The sequence below is a fragment of the Sinocyclocheilus grahami genome, unplaced genomic scaffold (assembly GCF_001515645.1).
Source record: "Sinocyclocheilus grahami isolate Dianchi unplaced genomic scaffold, SAMN03320097.WGS_v1.1 scaffold770.1, whole genome shotgun sequence".
Lineage (NCBI taxonomy): Eukaryota > Metazoa > Chordata > Actinopteri > Cypriniformes > Cyprinidae > Sinocyclocheilus > Sinocyclocheilus grahami.
Window position 1 is genome coordinate 331,759 of NW_015505949.1, and position 19,628 is coordinate 351,386.

Sequence of the window (19,628 nt, forward strand, 5' to 3'; positions counted from 1 at the left end):
GGCTCTCAAATGGGCCTTTTGTTTGCATCAAGAAAAAAGAAAAAAGAGCGTATGCATTTAAGGTATTTAGGAAGTTGTTTCTTTCCCTCTGTGGCCGTGCACACATTGATCTAGTGGTGACTTTGCATTGAGTCATATCCAAAAAAGTCCTATATGCAGCCAGATTTTGACCAGAGGCATCAAGTTTGGTCCACTTTGCAGCTTCTTCCCAGCTAACAGTGAAGGTTTTCAGAACTTTGGTTGATGTTCTGGAAAGATTCTCTCCAAGTTATGAACAAACATTCGAAGTTATCTGGGGCCTCGTTTATAAAATGTTACATAGAAACCGTCCTAGATTCGATATAAGATAATTTCTCAAATGTATGTGATTCAGACAGATCAAGCAGCCCCGCCCCTTTTTAAAAAAGCCAATAGCGTTCGTTTATATCACAGCTTGGCCTAGAGCCGTTCAGAGCCGTTGAGCTCCATAAAGCCGCATTTTATAGGTTATGCCAGCCACAATCTCATCCATATTGCTATAAAATATAGCATTCTGTGTAGAATTCAAATAGCTCCGATACATTTTGTGGTCTGCGCCGACTCGCGCATGTGATCCGCTCGGTGCTATCGTGTCTCTGGACCGGAGCAGAGTGTGTGTGCGGTGCGGTGGTTAGCGTGACAGCGCGAAACCAGACTTATTTTTTTTCCTCAATGGAAAGCATATTTACACCGTTTGAATCGTTCCCTGTCCCCTATATAGTGCACTACGTGCCATTCACTGTACAGAAAATTCGAATTCTGTGGACAAGTGACCGATTTCAGCGTCTATTTTATAGTGTAGGGGGCGGGTGCTTTGGATTCTAGAGAGCATTTGATTGGACAGAAAGTTTGATGAGAAGCTGAAGTACGATGTGACGTCAAAAAAATCGTTGAGCCGTTTTGGCGGAAGTGACAAACTGCCAGCTTTGAATGCGTATATCTTCTAAATGCGAATTTTGTCACTGTTTTGGAGCACACTGCCTTATAGATAACCTTAAGACGAACATATTGATACTAACACCCAACAAACTTTATGATTTCATGGGGACTTTAAGAGATTTAAGCCAGTCTTGCTTGTGGATGAAAAATGTTGCCCATAATATAAAGAAATTAACAACATTTCAAAGAGATAACGATTTTGGGTTTTCATGATAAAAACAATATCTTTAAGGATAACACTGTGGGTCATATTAGTAGGATTTAAAATATAAAACTTAAAGCAACCCAAAATGTATTGGTTATACAACAATCACAAAATAAAAGGGCAGATGTTTCATCAACAGGACCACAAAATGAGCAAATTTCATCAACATCAATGTATTTACAGATAGATGAATTAAACCTGTCACTCATATCTTTTTAAGATTATATCATTATGCTAGTGAATATCTAGCGTACTTGCCTCAAACTTACATTCCAACTCAATCCATCCCATTGATCTTGACATACCTCCTGACTTCATATGCAAAGAAACCAAATAGGAACACAAGCTTGTATGTCTTTTAATATGATGTCTCCAGACAGGTCGTTTGCTTGATTTAGACAGCTAAGTATGATTATGTCAATCATTCTTAAAGCTGTCAGGCCAGTACTTACATGTAAGCACCATGTACAGGCAGATTTTATATTCCAGCCATCAAAAAGCAACATGTATTGAGCTCAGACCTTCGTGAAACATTTTGATAGAAAAAAAACGAGTGTCATTTTCTTGCATAAAATTCCTTTGTGAACGTGTTTGCCGAGATGTCGTTCTGTTCACCATATGGCTCGTTGTAATAATTTTTTCTGAGCAGCCTTGGGTCCTTTCTAAATCAGCTTGAGTCAAGTATGCATATGGTATAGTGCAGAATTGCCTCTACAAGTAACTCTTCATGGTGAGTATAAGTAAAATTTTCAGAAATGCATAGGCAAAAACACGAATATCTAAAGGCATGATTACCTTGCATACTTATTTCAAGACAGCGAAGAACTTTGCAGTGTGACACTATTGCAACTCTCTGGTCAAGAGCCAGACTTATGGAAGTCTGTGAAAGTGCCTCTATAAATCCAAATATAGCTACTTGCATGTCAATATTCTCCTTCCCAGGTTTTGAAGAGCTAAAGCTGGAAAAGATTGGCTTCCAGTATGGGGCTTCCGGGTCTTGGTGTCCTGTGGTTTGGCTGATTAAATAGGACTGGAGAATGACAGTCCGTCTGTTTCTGTTGATAGCAAACCTCATTCAGTGACTATTCAATTCACGGACATACAGAAACTGCATCATGTGTACATCTACCAGATCCAGAGCCTCCTCTGATAACTTATTGAGATCTTGACTGCCCGCAAAGGGTTTGAAGAATGAATTAGTACTGAATATAAATAAATAGAAACGTGTACTTTTTTTTAGAGAGCCCAGTCTGTGAGTATATTGCTGGAGCAAGGTCAGTTGCTCTGGTGCAATGAATTTGCAGTAAGCAATGATTTAAAAACATTATTTTTTCGGTATATTAAATTGCAGCAAGAGAAGAGGCCATAATATTTAAATCCTATTCAATGTGTCTCATGTTGACCTTAATTTTTGGTAACAATCATAATCTTGAAGAGTGAGAACAGGTGCATACTGAGATAAGCCTAGAAAATGAGAATATTCGTATAACAGAGATAAATTAAGTGTAGTGTGACAAAAAATTATACTGATTTGGAACTGAGAAATTATGAATTTATGAAGTCAGTTTGTGTTATTTGAACACTCTTCTTCAATCCTAAAGTACATTTTATTATTAGCGGTTTCAACACGTTTTACCAAATAAAAAGGACAGCACTTTTAGAGTTGCATTCCCTAATCTGATGTGAGCATATGTATTGGGACAGTTAAATATAAAGCAAATGTAAAAGTTTGAAAGCTAATATTTAGTTGCGAATCCCTTGCATGCAAGCACAGCAGTGAGTCTGCCACCCACATACATCACTAGACTCTTGGTTTCATCAATTGAAATGCTTTGCCCAGCCTTTACAGCCATTTTTAACTGTTGCTTGGTTTGGGGAGTTTCTGCCTTTAGTCTCCTCTTTAGCTGGTGCAATTCATGTTCAATAGGATTTAAATCTGGAGACTGCCTTGGGCAATCTATGAACTTCCATTTCTTTGCCCGGATGAACTCTTTGACTGAGCTAGCAGGGTGTTTTGGGTCATTGTCCTGTTGCAATATGAAGCACTTTCTGATGAGTCTTGTGGCATTTTCTTGAACATTGGTAGCCAAGATGTTTTTGTACACTTCTGCATTCATTCTGCTATCACCATTGTACGTTAAGTCATCAATAAAGTTGAAAGAGCCTGTCCTTGAGGCAGCCATGCATGCCCACGCCATGACACCACCTCCACCATGCTTCACAGAAAAAGTTGTATGCTTACGAGTACCTTTTTTCTCTCTCCACACTTTTGCTTTCCCATCACTTAGATAAATAGATAATCTTTGTCTCATCTGTCCACGAAACTCTGTTCCAAAACTCTACTGGCTCTCCTTTGTGCTTTTTTTCCAAACTCTAATCTTGCCTTTCTATGTTTGCTGCTGATCAGAGGTTTGCATCTTGCTCTGTAGCCTCTGTAATTCTGCTGTCGAAGTCTTCTGCGGAAAGTAGATTGTCAGACCATCACTCCAGCTTTCTGAAGGTTGTTGGCGATTTTACAGACACTTATTTTAGGGTTCTTTTTCACAACTTTTATGATTTGTCTGTCATCAATGGCTGTTGTTTTTCTCAGCCGACCAGGTCATTGTTGGTTGCTGTAGCTGTACCTTCTTTGTCAGGACATTCCAAACTGTTGATTTCTCCATGCCCATTGTTTTTGACATAGCTCTAAATGAGTTCCTCTTTTCTTTTAGCATCCAAATTGCTTGCTTTTCTCTCAAAGTCAGCTCCCTCGGCTTCATCCTTGTTTGTGTGTGTCGTCATCAAATGCAAGACTCAGAATGCAGAGGCAATGACTATAACTGATACAGCACATTCCCTGCTTCTAATATCTGAAGAATTAATGCAACAGGACACAGCTGATCACTTAGAAAGACCTGTGAGTCAACTGTCCCAATACTTATGCTCACATCAGATAGGGGATGAAACTCTAAAAGTGCTGATCTTCTTAGTTGGTAAAACATGAATGTGTTGAATCACCCAATAACAAAATGTGACATTCTGTAGTTTTGTCTCATATTCATCTTTTAATCATATTTGCATTCTTGACTACACAGCAGACAAAGCAATTTTGTCTTTACTTGTTCCAATATTTATGGAGGGCACTGTATAAGTAAATTAAATTTCACAGACTAAGTATAGTGTAATAAAATGTACAAAATTCAGGCTGCAAAACTATAAATGATCTTTGTTATAAATGATTATCTTTGTTATTATTGACAGACATACACAGCTTGTGTTATATCAACTCTCTTGAAAGAAAATCTTTTTCCAGTTCTGTAAAGTATTTCACACATGATGATGATAATAATAATAATGATTTTGCATACTGATTATATAAACAAAAATGGCCTGAAATGGTAGACAGGTGTCTGAATGGAAATGAAGGTGGATATTTGTTTATTCTGATGACCTGAGCTTAATTCCCAAAGGGTCTGTAAAATCATTGCTTAATTGGTGCAGTAAAATAAACTGCTTGCTTTATTTCCAGCACATTCTCACTACTCACCTTCCCAAAAAGTTTTACTTTTAGGAGAACTGCAGATGTTTTTTTGACTATGCAACTAAATGAACTATTACTATTGAACTATTCATAGTGCTACTTTGAAGGATTTGTGGAATGAACTTTCCAAAAACTGTAGCTGATTTTTGTACTTTTTTTGGGGGGGATGTACCTCAGTTTTTTAGTGAATATTGACAAAATATTCCATAAATAATGCTGAGGTGCATAAGCTCAGATATTATGACCAATCAGTTCCAAAAAGAAATATAAAACCCGTGTTAATTGAACGAAAACAAGTTGACAACAACATCCAAGTTTTTGTGATAATATAGCATGAGAGTTTTACCGGTAAGCAATATTAATAATTTCATCTGATAAAAAGTAAGTTGACACCTTATGCTTCAACTTCCTTCATGGACAGACATGCTGTAAAAATAAACCATTCAGCCCCTCCTCTTTATGTCTAGGTCCCCATAGTAACGTGAGAATTAAAAATACAGACGATTTGAATACATTACTAGGCCTACTAATAAGTCGCCTGCACTCCTACACAAGTCTCAGCCTGTCTCTGAACAATGAGATCTCATTATCGCTGTTGTTTTCTCAGTCTGTTGACATGCCAGTGCTGTCTGTGATTTCCTCCACCACACGTCAGATCTACTGGTACACACGAGGATGGCGATTGCGTAACGGCGCAGTCCGTTCTGTCACCTCCATTCTTCTCCCATCATTCCCCACGGAGCCACAGGGGACTGGCACACATGCCAACCAAAAAAGTAAGCGACAGTACTATCCTGTGGGTATACTGTCCTCTCCCGTCTCTCTCTATTTTGGTCCCACTGTTGGATGGCTTCAGAGAGAGAGACCCTGTCGTCTTTTGACTGAGATCTCAATGCAAAGGCTCATTTTTAGCCGTCGCAGTGCATGCGCTGTGATTGATTTCATTGCGAGTGACCTCGTCCCTGGAGTAATACACGTTCATTACAGATGTGCACGTGCGTGCTCACTTGTGCACTATGTTCAACTACTTTATGCATACAACATACGGAAATGGATTACAAATGAGAGAGAGTGTTTTATATATGTCCTATCTTCTTAATACATATCATTTACATGCAATAAAAATGCACTGCATAGGAAGTTTTATTTTCTAAACCGTACACAGTTTTTAGGATTGACAATTAGATTATAGTCTTCTATTTATGTCAATTAAAACTGCTTTGCGTCCCATAAGGCAAAAATATATTTTGTTTTTGGCCAAAATCTATTTTAAATATATGCTAAATATATGTTGTAAACAGAGAAGCTCAATGAAATATATTTTTGAAATTGAAAATGTATTCAGTTTTAACCATAATATACCAAAATATATTTCTAAATGTATTTCAGAGGCTAAATATCAAAACTGAAATCAAAATTGATTTATAAAGATTTAATAGGCTGATGTTTATACATATGTATTTATATAGAGAGAGAGAGAAACACTATTTATTTATTTAGGTCTATTCATTTTTTTTTTTTTTTTTTGGAACATTGTAAAGTATGTTCCTTTCTGATTTTTATTCAGATTATATGTTACAGTATATGTTCACATGTGTTATAGACAACATTATTTAAATATAAGGAGGGCAAAATATTTTTTAAACAATGATATGATACGCTGTTTCTGTGAGTTACTGAAATCAAACTCAACACAACATGTAACACAAACAAAACACTTGCGCTGAGTGATTTCTCGCATTGTAGGCATGTAAATGTGAAAAAGGACTAGTTGTCCACGGGCATACTGAAACTCTAAACCCGAAAATGTCACCTCGGTTTCTTATAAAGTGCGGGTTTTGCTTCCATTAAAAACCAAACGTGGTATGAAAATAGTACTCTGGACTGATATCGGTATTTCGCTGCTGTGTGAACACGGCCTGTAAAATAAGCCATTGAACAGCCTATTAAATGCAATTTATGTTTTTCAGGAAAAATTCAAAAGTAAAACAACTGTAGCATGTAAATATCATTGTCCTGAAAACATACTCCAACCTTTCAGGTACAATTTGCCTTCATTATTGTATATAAGTGGCTTGTGTTCTTCTGTGAAGCTGTTTGTGCTTGCGATTACAACCAAACATTAGTTTAAAAAAATCTTTAGTATTAATATTATATAAAATATATATTTTATATATTATATTACTGTGTGTACTATCTAAGATAGTAGTGTCTGTGAAAACATTCATACCTTTACAGACTCTAAGGATCATAAAATTCTCACAAGCATATTTTTTCCCACTTTTTTTGAATGGCGTTGGCTGACCTCTTCTATGTTTTCTTCCACAATTCTCATTTGGCGTTATTATAAATAGTGTGAAATATCATAAACCTAGTCTCACGCAGAGAACGTTTCATTAAATAACAGGAAGGCCCACGCAGAGTAAAACGTTCCCCTTGTGTTTTGGCTCCAGTTGCATCGAGCTCGATGCTACTTTAATTGTCTCCTCACTGAATAGCTGTCATATTTAGAAGCATTTACATAATCAGAGTCATTTGCATATGGAACAGTGGAGTTTGCTGTAGGAGCAGATGTGAGTTTATGGCGCTGTTGTCTGCGGAGCTGTTCATTTAAAACCATATGTTGTCAGTGTTGAATGATGGAATAACCTCCAAACGCATACCTGTAATTTGGAGTGTAATTCCAGATGGCAGCATCTTGGGAAATAATTGCTTAAGGCAAAGTGCAGTACATTCTTTAAAGATAGCTGGAAGGAAGCTCTGTAATGTAGGCCTATTCATTAAGCAAAACTCCTCTGCTAAGGGCTAATTTTATCACTGGCATTTTTTTCTTTCGCTTACGCTTTTATTCTTGTAAAGTATGTTCCTTTCTGATTTTTATTCAGATTATATGTTACAGTATATGTTCACATGTGTTATAGACAACATTATTTAAATATAAGGAGGGCAAAATATTTTTTAAACAATGATATGATACGCTGTTTCTGTGAGTTACTGAAATCAAACTCAACACAACATGTAACACAAACAAAACACTTGCGCTGAGTGATTTCTCGCATTGTAGGCATGTAAATGTGAAAAAGGACTAGTTGTCCACGGGCATACTGAAACTCTAAACCCGAAAATGTCACCTCGGTTTCTTATAAAGTGCGGGTTTTGCTTCCATTAAAAACCAAACGTGGTATGAAAATAGTACTCTGGACTGATATCGGTATTTCGCTGCTGTGTGAACACGGCCTGTAAAATAAGCCATTGAACAGCCTATTAAATGCAATTTATGTTTTTCAGGAAAAATTCAAAAGTAAAACAACTGTAGCATGTAAATATCATTGTCCTGAAAACATACTCCAACCTTTCAGGTACAATTTGCCTTCATTATTGTATATAAGTGGCTTGTGTTCTTCTGTGAAGCTGTTTGTGCTTGCGATTACAACCAAACATTAGTTTAAAAAAATCTTTAGTATTAATATTATATAAAATATATATTTTATATATTATATTACTGTGTGTACTATCTAAGATAGTAGTGTCTGTGAAAACATTCATACCTTTACAGACTCTAAGGATCATAAAATTCTCACAAGCATATTTTTTCCCACTTTTTTTGAATGGCGTTGGCTGACCTCTTCTATGTTTTCTTCCACAATTCTCATTTGGCGTTATTATAAATAGTGTGAAATATCATAAACCTAGTCTCACGCAGAGAACGTTTCATTAAATAACAGGAAGGCCCACGCAGAGTAAAACGTTCCCCTTGTGTTTTGGCTCCAGTTGCATCGAGCTCGATGCTACTTTAATTGTCTCCTCACTGAATAGCTGTCATATTTAGAAGCATTTACATAATCAGAGTCATTTGCATATGGAACAGTGGAGTTTGCTGTAGGAGCAGATGTGAGTTTATGGCGCTGTTGTCTGCGGAGCTGTTCATTTAAAACCATATGTTGTCAGTGTTGAATGATGGAATAACCTCCAAACGCATACCTGTAATTTGGAGTGTAATTCCAGATGGCAGCATCTTGGGAAATAATTGCTTAAGGCAAAGTGCAGTACATTCTTTAAAGATAGCTGGAAGGAAGCTCTGTAATGTAGGCCTATTCATTAAGCAAAACTCCTCTGCTAAGGGCTAATTTTATCACTGGCATTTTTTTCTTTCGCTTACGCTTTTATTCTTATTAGATAAATTGACTTCTTCATCATATCATAAATAAAATCACTAGTTATACTAATGGATGGGAAAACCCAGCACTGCATTTTTACTGCTTCTATTGAATGCTTTCTGAAACTGTGAAGATAACTCTTCTATGTTCTTTATAATGATACAAACAAGGTCCATTCTGCAAGGATTATTATTTAAACTAGTGTTTGGAATAATATTCAACATTGATAATATTTTAAAAAATATCAGCATATTAGAATTTCTAAAGGATCATGTGACACCGAAGACTGAAAATTCAGCTTAAATTGTATTTTAAAGTATATTCAAATAGAAAATATTTATTCAAACATAAAAATTTATTGTAATATTTTGCTATATGTCTGATTACTGTATATTTGATCAAATAATTATTTTTGTTCCAGATCATCTGGTTTGATTCACAAGGTGTGAAGAGTTAAAAATTACATATCCAAATGTTAATTTCTAGTATTTTGATGGACATTATTAAATTAGGGAAACTAGGACGGATACAAATACCTGTTAAGCTAAATTGTAGAAATATTTACCAACAATAGTAATGTCATTGATTCGAATTGCTTTACCTTGTCTCCTGCACACGCAACAGCATTCAAAGTACAAACTCATTTAGTTTCAAGGCAATGGATGCTGAGAGTGCAATCATTTTAACTCCAGTTAGAGCTCTGCAGAGCTGTGCAGTGCTCATAAGTCTCAGTGCATGACAGTAAAAGTGTGAATCAAATAAAGTGCAAAACAGAATACAGGGCAGCCGGTTTCACTTGTTCCAGACATTGCTTACCCACGTGGCTTGCCGTACAACCGATCAATAAAACATGTGCAAAAACAGAAGCAGCTAACAAAGAAAAAGGTGGCAGAAGTCAGTGCCAAGATGACTGCAGTCATCAGCTCTAATCTGCTGGTTAACATATCCCCTAAACACATGTGGCAAGGTTTGGCGAAGCAGAATGAGGAAGTGTAATGTCAGGTAAGTCAGAAAGATGCCTTTCAACTACTTTTCCATGATTCATGTTATGTCTTGGGTGACAAAATAATCTGCAAAGATGAATTGACTTGCAATTGCGAATCTGAATTTGCTTTTTTTTTTAAATTAAAGTTCCTCCAAAAAGTAATAGTCTGTCATGTACCTAAACACATGTGGCAAGGTTTGGCGAAGCAGAATGAGGAAGTGTAATGTCAGGTAAGTCAGAAAGATGCCTTTCAGCTACTTTTCCATGATTCATGTTATGTCTTGGGTGACAAAATAATCTGCAAAGATGAATTGACATGCAATTGCGAATCTGAATTTGCTTTTTTTTTAAATTAAAGTTCCTCCAAAAAGTAATAGTCTGTCATGTAGTCACCCTTATGTTGTGAATTATTCATTTAATGTGTGTGTGTGTGTGGGGGGGGGGGGGGAATCCAGTTTTTCAGAAATATCCAATTGCTGCCATAACAATAAATGTCATACATTTTAAAATGAAATTTTGAAAATGAAAATTTTAACAGAACACTTCATGTAAGTGCTTTTATAAAATGATAAGCTTGACATTTCTGCTTCTAAACCCTCCAAAAATTGGCACCATTTACGTATTATTGTAAGTGCCTCATTGTAACCTTGATTTTAGACTCCCTATCCCCTTTCTTTTTAAAGAAAACAAGTGTCAAGATGACATTATTTTTTGGTAGTAATCGAAATAATGCTACAAATGCTGTTGGTTGAGCATGACTTTTAAACATTTTAACCATTCACCCAAAAATGACAATTTGCTGAACATTTACTCATCATCAAGACCATTCACGATATAGATGTAGAAACGTTCTTTATGAGAACAGATTTGAAGAACTTCAGCATTTCATCACTTGTTCACTAGTGGATTCTCTGCAGTGAATGGGTGCCATCAGAATGAGAGTCCAAACAGCTGATAATTGATGTACTGGAGTGGTGTGGATTACTTGTCCATTACTGTGATGTTTTTATCAGCTGTTTGGACTCTTATTCTGACGGCACCCATTCACTGCCGATGATTCATTGGTGAACAGAGATGTAATCAGAGCTGGGTTGTAACTGACTACATGTAATCTGGATTACGTAATCAGATTCCAAAAATAAAGTACTTGTAATTAGATTAAATTACATTTTAAAATACTCCTAATCAGACTACAGTTACTTTTTATTGATTACATAATTAGATATTATTCACACAGTAGCAATACATTATTCACAATTTATTGAATCTCCCTAATTCCTCTTTTGAATGTTCTTTTCTAAAATAGGCTACAATTTATATACATTCAGAAAGTCTTCCAGTTTTGTGGACATTCACACAGAGACCAGTCACTAGTTAGGTGGCCACACAGTTTTTGACCACTGGATTTACAAAAATCATTTCAGGTTTAAGAAGTGTTTCATCATTGCATCAACTACTGATGAACACATACATTTTTATTGGAATTATCACTCGGTAGGTTATTTAACCATGTATTACTGTGTCTTTGTAAGGCTTTTGTCTTTCAAACACATTAAAATGCACAAATGCACAAATTCACGTAATTAATTTTTTACATGTAATGCAGACATTCCCAAACGTTTTGTCATATGATCCTCTTTAGCCTAATATATTTACTTGAAGTACCCCTGAGATTTTAAAATAAGTATTTTTATAATTACGTATCAAATTTGCATGCTCACAGTTCTCTGATGTCGATTAATGGTCACATGACATGCAGGTAAACAAATCAAATATTTCATTTTTTTTGTGTGTTTTATTTTTATTGATGTTATTTTAAAATGATTTACTTAAATTGTACATTTTAATTATTTAATTAATTATTAGCTTTTCATTAAACCCACGAACTCCCTGCAGTTCCTTTACGAACTCCAGTTTGGGAAACCTTGACGTAATGTAATGTAATGTTTAATGCACTTCATGTTGTTAAATATAACAAATTGAATATATTTTCTTATTACTTATATTTTATGTCAATATGGTACAAGATTACCCTATTTAAATCAATGTGATAAACGAGTTAGGTCAATAATCTAAAAGTAATCAAAAAGTAGTGATTATATTACCTGAAACGTGTTATGTAATGGATTACGTGACTAACTACAATTTTTGTCATGTAATTTGGAATCAGTAACGGACTACAATTAGTAATCTTCCCAGTTCTGGATGTAATGCTAAATGTGTCCAAATCTGTTCTAATAAAGAAAGTTTCTAATTCTTGGGTGGCCTGAGGATGAGTAAACTCATCTACACCTTGGATAGCAGTATTTTAATTTTTGGGTGAAATATTTTTTCTTTTTAAAAGAGCAATGTACAATAAACATGTACGCTATTGTATCACTGTATCATGTATCACTGAGCTTGCTCTGCTACTGGAGAACTTTCATTTATGTGAAGATAAATATCTCTTAAAATAAATAAGGATCTTATATGCTTCACAGACATACAGTATGCCGCATAAAATTATTTATCAAAGCAGAAAAACGACTGCAGGTGTTGGTCAGGAGGAGGATTGGTTGATGTGGTCTGTTACTTTCCAGAGAAATCATTGTCTCTTAAATGTCAGAATGATGTCAAACCAGCATTTCTGTCATTCTGTTAACTAGATTAAGCTTCATTGGGCTGGAATGCATGTTTTATTCAGGTCTATATTCGTATGCAAATACATTTGTTACAACCTAATGAGCATTTAGAAATGAAAAATCGAATTATGGGTGCCTATCCAAGCTTGCATATAGATTTGTGTGGAGTTGTCAGTCAAACATCTCCGTATGACTAATTACCTGCTTGACATGTTTGACTTCTCTCGTCTAATTAGCCATTTCCTCTCTCTAATTAGAGTTATCAATCTAAACTGAAATGAAAATAGACTTGAGAGAAACTACTATAGAGCTCACCCTCATAAGTTGAATTATGAAAAGCTTTTCTAAAGGCACTAAATCACAATCAAGAGGCATATGAGCACATTGTCAGTTATGAGGTGAAGTGCATCCTGTTTTGAATAAAAAAAGATGAAAATCTTTTTTTAAGTCTCATACAATCTCTGACTATGTGTACAGTGTTAAGGAGTTACTAAGTGAAAGTAGCAATACTACAAATTAAATTTTTCAGCAGCATGACAGTAGTTCAGCTGTTGTCAAAACAGAGTAGCTTTACATGTAGGAATATAAAGAGCTAAATATGTTTGCCTAAAATGAACACTTTCATATGATGCATCAGGGAGTTTGGTTTATTTTAAAGGGGTGGTTTATTGCGATTTCACTTTTTTAACGTTAGTTATTGTGTAATGTTGCTGTTTGAGCATAAACAACATCTGCAAAGTTACGAAGCTGAAATTCAATGCAAACGGAGATATTGTCTTTTAAAATTATGGCAGTTTAATGCCTACAAAAACGGCTGGTAGGGACTACAAGAAGTTACTTCCCGGGTTTGTGACATCACAAACCCTGATAAACCCCGCCCTCGGGAAAAGGCAGCAAAGGGGGCGAGGCCATGCAAGAGGAAGAGAAAACTAGAGATGCACGTAAAAATCGGTTCATATATGAATCGCGATTCTGTCTTCTAACGATTTTAATGGATTCACAAATCAATGTTCAAAAGCAGCAGTTCTCAATACTGTTCCTCACATCATCCTGCTCTGCATCTCTCTCTCTCTCTCTCTCTCTCTCTCTCTCTCTCTCTCTCTCTCTCTCTCTCTCTCATTCAGCTCAGCTCCAGCAATGAACTGTTCCAATTATACACTTATTTTCACATAGCTATGAGAAGCGTTAAACATGGACGCGCGTGCTGTTGCCGTACTGTATTAAAGCTTTAATCAGGATAAAACCATATATTAAAAGCTAACATAAGCAGTAGCATTTACAACAGCGTATCTAAAAGTATGAGACAACAACAAACAAAAAACATAGGCCTACCATTAAAAGCCATGCTTGCACAGGTTCTGCACGATCCTCTTCAATAATATCCTCTGCGTCTCAATCGGGCTCAAACTGATAAGCGATATTAACGACGCTGCTGTTTAAAATACAACCGGAGCACATGCCGCCGAGGTGAGGGGCGGGACTATTAGACGTGCACTAGAGGCGGTTTAGCCAATCACAACACACTGGACTAGCTAACCAATCAGAGCCCATCACCTATTTCTGAGGGCGGGGCTTCATAAAAACAGGAAAAGATCAGACCGTTTCTCAGAGAAGGGACAGAGCTGCACTCTTAAAAATAAAGGTGCTTCACGATGCCATAGAAGAACCTTTTTGTCTAAATGGTCTTCTATGGCATCGCTTGAAGAACGTTTTGAAGCACCTTTATTTTTAAGAGTGTGTGTGGAATAAAAGTAAATTATGTGAAAAATAATGCGTTTTTTTTTTTAAACGAAGCATTAACACATGTTAGACTGCACCCCATAAACACAATCAAGCCTAGAAAAAACCCAGTGAACCACACCTTTAAGGAACCAGATGTCAGTTACAAAAACAGAAATGTACAGAAGTCCTAAGAGGCCATGGATTATGATTATTTTTCTTTCTTGTTTTCTCGTGATCTCAACATAACAAAAGTTGTTTTCTCATGATCACTTAATTTTCTTGTGATCTCGACATAACAAAAGTTTTTTTTTTTTTTTTTACAATGATTGTCTGATTTTTAAAACACAATGCATCGTGAGTATACTGTTGCTATAGTAACGAATGCAACTTTGAAGTGCATCTGATCAAGAGATAAACCGTACACTACTGTATGTAGTTCAGCAAATTTAGCTTCACTTAGTAATAGCATCTACAATAAATAAAAAATATAGGATAATCAATTACTGTTGATTTTTTTTCCAGATACAATGCTAAACATTGTGTTTGTGTAATTAACATGTTTAAATGGTCTAACATCAAAGCATTTAACACCGCAAGCGCAGGTGCATTCAGCTCACTTTATTTTCCTCATTCGTTTGAAATAAAATTATATACTGTATCATTTGTTTGTGATTTTTAGTAGTCATGTAGGATATGCTGTGATATCATGTGCGTTACAAGCTTGGGATGCTGTCTGAGAAGAGTGTTTATGTGTGTGTGAGAGTGGTTTCCTGAAATGTAGAAAATACATGTAGCGAATCAGCTCATGGGGAAATATGAATAATTAACCATAACTAGTTATAATTAACTATTCATATTTTAGATCCACTGTAGATATTTAGCTGACCACTCAGGGTCAACTGTCTTGTCAATTCTAAGAACGTTAATTTCCTGGTTAAGGGAAATAACTTTCTTACTGTACAATTCTATAAGCTTGTAACGTAAATCTGCATGATTATTGACTCCGGTTATGAGCAAACAATGAACACGTCAAGTGTGATACAAGTAAGGTTTTATAAACTACATAAACACTTAAACTAAAGATTACAACTCTGTATAACATGAATTAAATTCTACACATTTATACATATATAATCACATTTCTTATCAATATACATTTAATGATTAACAATAAAGATTAAAAATAAGAAGATGCACATTGCAAATATGTCTTTAAAGCGTGTCCTAGATAAACACAGCATAATCCCCACTTATTAACTAACAATCATGTACTTCAAATAAATATATAGGTGCAAACAGAATACTATACAGTGACGTCAACATTGGTTTTAATAAGCAATAAGTTTAGTATCACGCCGAACACTATTGCGGTAGTGAAACTGTGATGAGTCATCGAGCAGTAATGTAACGATAACAGATGCACTTTCAAGCAAAATAATCATATTGATTTGAGCATTTAACATTTATTAATTATCCAGTATAGTGGATATACAGCATACAACACCTCATCTGTTTTCAGTTCTATACTACTTCCATTAATCATAGAATCCCCCCCAAAAATAAGGTTTCCACAAACATATTAAGCAGCACAACTGTTTTCAACATTTATAATAAGAAATGTTTATTGAACAGCCTATCAGCATATAAGAATGATTTCTGAAGGATCATGTGACACTGAAGACTGGAGTAATGATGCTGAAAATCAGCTTTGCATCACAAGAGTTACATTGTAAAAGATATTGAAATTAAAAAACTATTATTATAAATGGTAATAATGTAATATATGCATATATATATTGCTGTATGCTTTTATATATGTTGGCTTTGATATATAGTTCCTGCCCCTTTGAGATCATCTGCACCTAGACCACTATGCGTGTTGAAATAAACAAGTAGAGCAGCAGCAGGCTGTTTGCTTCAGATAATCCATTTAAAAACAAGACAATGCACTCCCTTCTCATCATTTTTTGAACACCTGTGAAAGCCTGTCGTCTTGTCCAACTGAAGGTTTGTGGGACTCTGTGGTGATACTGCCTGTCTCGATCAAGGTCAAGGACAGTCATACTTAAACTAAACTGCCTGAGAGCTGTGTTTGTGGATATAATGAACTGTTTAGATCATGAAGTTTAGAGCACATGTTCCACCTGAAGTGTGTACGTATCCATCTATCCATCCATCCGTCCGTCCGTCTGTCTGTCAGATTTTTCATCCACTCGAAACATCTAAAACCTCCTAACAACCACAAAGCAAACCACTCTAACAACAACATAGTTAGAACATTTTTGTCAAATCTTTAAAGGAATATTTCACCCGAAAATTGAAAAATTTGCTCACTCTCAAGTCACTCAAGTTATAGATGAGTTTGTTTCTTCATCAGAACAGATTAGGTAAAATTTAGCGTTAAATCACTTGCTCACCAGTGGATATTCTGCAGTGAATGGGTGCCGTCAGAATGCGAGTCCAAACAGCTGATAAAAACATCACAATAATCCACACCACTCCAGTCCATCAGTTAACATCTTGTGAAGTGAAAAGCTGAGTGTTTATAAGAAACAAATCCATCATTAAGGAGTTTTAACTTCAAACCGTTGCTTAATTTAACAAAAAACAAACAAACAACAACAAAAATCTAAAGTAGGACTTAAATCAAAATAACTTTTTTCCATCAGTATGCATGATTTACCAGTACAGTTTCTTCTGCAAACAAAACAAAACAACAACTTTGCACTCATATGACAGCAACAAGTAAACATGTCCTTCATCCTTCCCTCTGTCTGACAAGCTTCCGATGTAAAATACAACCAAAGAGATTAATAGAGCCATAGAGGATCTAAATGATCTTAAAGCTGAAGGTGCAAAGCAGTTTTGCACAAAACCAGTTGACTACCCACTTGACATCCAATTTGGAAGATAAGTGGTGTTAACAATATTAGTTCAGTTGTGTTCTTGCTAGCATACGTATTGTTTCACAGAACCACTTCTGAGGAGTGTACATAAACTGAACCTGCAAGAAATAAAGGTAAATATAAAAAGATGGACAGTTTTGCACAATGCTTCAACACTCTTGAACATTGATGTCGTTTTGAAGGCCAAATCCTCTATTAAATTGACAGTGTTTAGGCATGCATTTAACAAAATACCTCAAGGTTCTGATCATTCTATACTACACTCAGAGCAAATTTTGAAGGACATCAAATCACTAAATGCTGATCAAAAATGCTATTAGGCTTCAAGAAAACTTTTTAAACCAGGGATAATTTTATTTAGATAATGAGTTTTTAATTCCTAAATGTCTCATTGAATAGACCAGACATTACATTAATTTGCCAACTTCAAATGTTTTTTTTGTGTAATTAATTGCAATAATTAATGTGTAGGTGTGTTGAATTTATCTACCCATATATATATATACAGTATATATATATATATATGACGGAAATGTTACGCCCCTTACCATATTGTGATGATGCTCTGTCAGGCCGCAGCGATGATTCAACAACATGAAAACCCATTATAAATGAGGCATTCGTTGCATCCAGTGGGGACATAATTATGGATTATAATGACTTATACTGTCTTTTTACGCGTTGCATTGCATCGCGCCTCGTAAACATAAAACCATGTCTGCATTTGTGATTGGAGAAATTACAAACAACAAGCCCTACTCTACACTGCTCAAAAAACTCGCTTTAAAATATAAAATATAAAAACTCTTTAAATATAATATGATATAGAATTTTGCGTGAACATTTGGGCGGTGTTATGCAAATCTTCCCACATAGTGATGTAGGTATGTGGGGGCGTATTAGAATGAGCCGTTTTAGGTTGGCGTGGCTGACTCTTAACTTTTATAAAGAATATCTCTTTGGATTTGAGACTTTATTCTTTGCAACTTTACAGATCTTCTTTATGCACCAAGAGCTTGTAACACTCCAAAGAGAAAGGAAAAATTTAAATCGCATCATATTACCCCTTTAAAAGAAAAATCGATAATTTTGAACCATATAATGTATTTTTGGCTATTGCTACAAACATATCCCAGCGACTTAAGACTGGTTTTGTGGTCCAGGGTCACACACACACACACACACACACACACACACACACACACACACACACACACACATATATATATATATATATACAGTAATCTTCAAAGTTGCCAAAACACTAATAAACATATTACTTTAGGTGGATGTTATCTCACTTAATGATATCATGCTGTTACACAATGAGAAGATGTGATGATTAGTTTCACTTTTTAAAAATCCTGTAAGTTTCATTATGTTCTGAGTTTCCCGTGGGTTGTAGGTTGAGAGAAGAACACCCCAGGGAGTGGGTCATCGCTAGTATATAATTGGTAAAACTGTCAAGGAGAGAACGGTTCTTTTATACTGCCAATTAGGTCACAACCATGGAAAACGTTTTTTTGTGAAAAATAAATTGACCTATTTAATAAGCGCATGGCTTAATCTGGTAATGATCTGAAGTGTGATTTTTGAAATTATTTTTCACTAAAGTGACTTAAGTTTTACATCTGGGTTTGTATTATGAAATCTTTGCAGAATATTTCCTGGCATTTTAACTCACTTACTGTCAAATTTGGCATCAGAATTTTGCTCAAATTGTTTAAATTTTGTACATTTTGTCATGCACCTGCAGTTATAATTTTCTGATACTTGACGGTATCTGTCAACATACTCCACATGGAGGATTCACTCTCCTCTAGTTAAAGAGGCCACACCTTCCAGCTCACTAACATGGATCTATGCAATGTAAATCCATACTATCATATTTGAGCCTGCATCAATGACAAATAATTATGTCTGAGATGATGAAAAAGAGCAATCCTTTAAAACGCAGGAGTTCAAACGTGGGAGTCAAAGCCATAGGAGTGCATGTTTTATACAACAAAAAACATTTACTGTATTTTCAATAAAACATTTCAATTTAATGTTTTATTATACATTTAATAAGTGTTTTATTAAATCATTAATCTAAAAAAAATTGTAATTAAGTAATATCATTAAATTAAAGAAAAAAGTAGTAAAATGCTTTCAATATGCTGAAAGAAAAAAAATCTAAAAAGAAAATTGAAAAACAAAGTTACTGGTCATATTCTGACAGGATTATTATCTGTTAAGAAGTTAACATGCATGTATTTTAACCCTAAAACAATGCAATGCCTAATTTAAAATATGTGTAAAACGTATACGTGTAAAAACACGCATTTTTTTTGTTTCTTTTTTACTGAAGTTTTAATTTTTTATTTCTTAGTCACCATTTTAAAATACATTCAAACATTTCAAATAGTTAAAACGTTAAAGAAATACTTTGATTTGGCTTATTTTTTTTATCTCAAGCATATTTTACAAACATTAAAAGAAAAATTATATTAAATATATTAAAACGGCAAACTACTAATGCAAGTTTTTCAGGAATTTCAGCCCTAATGAGGCTT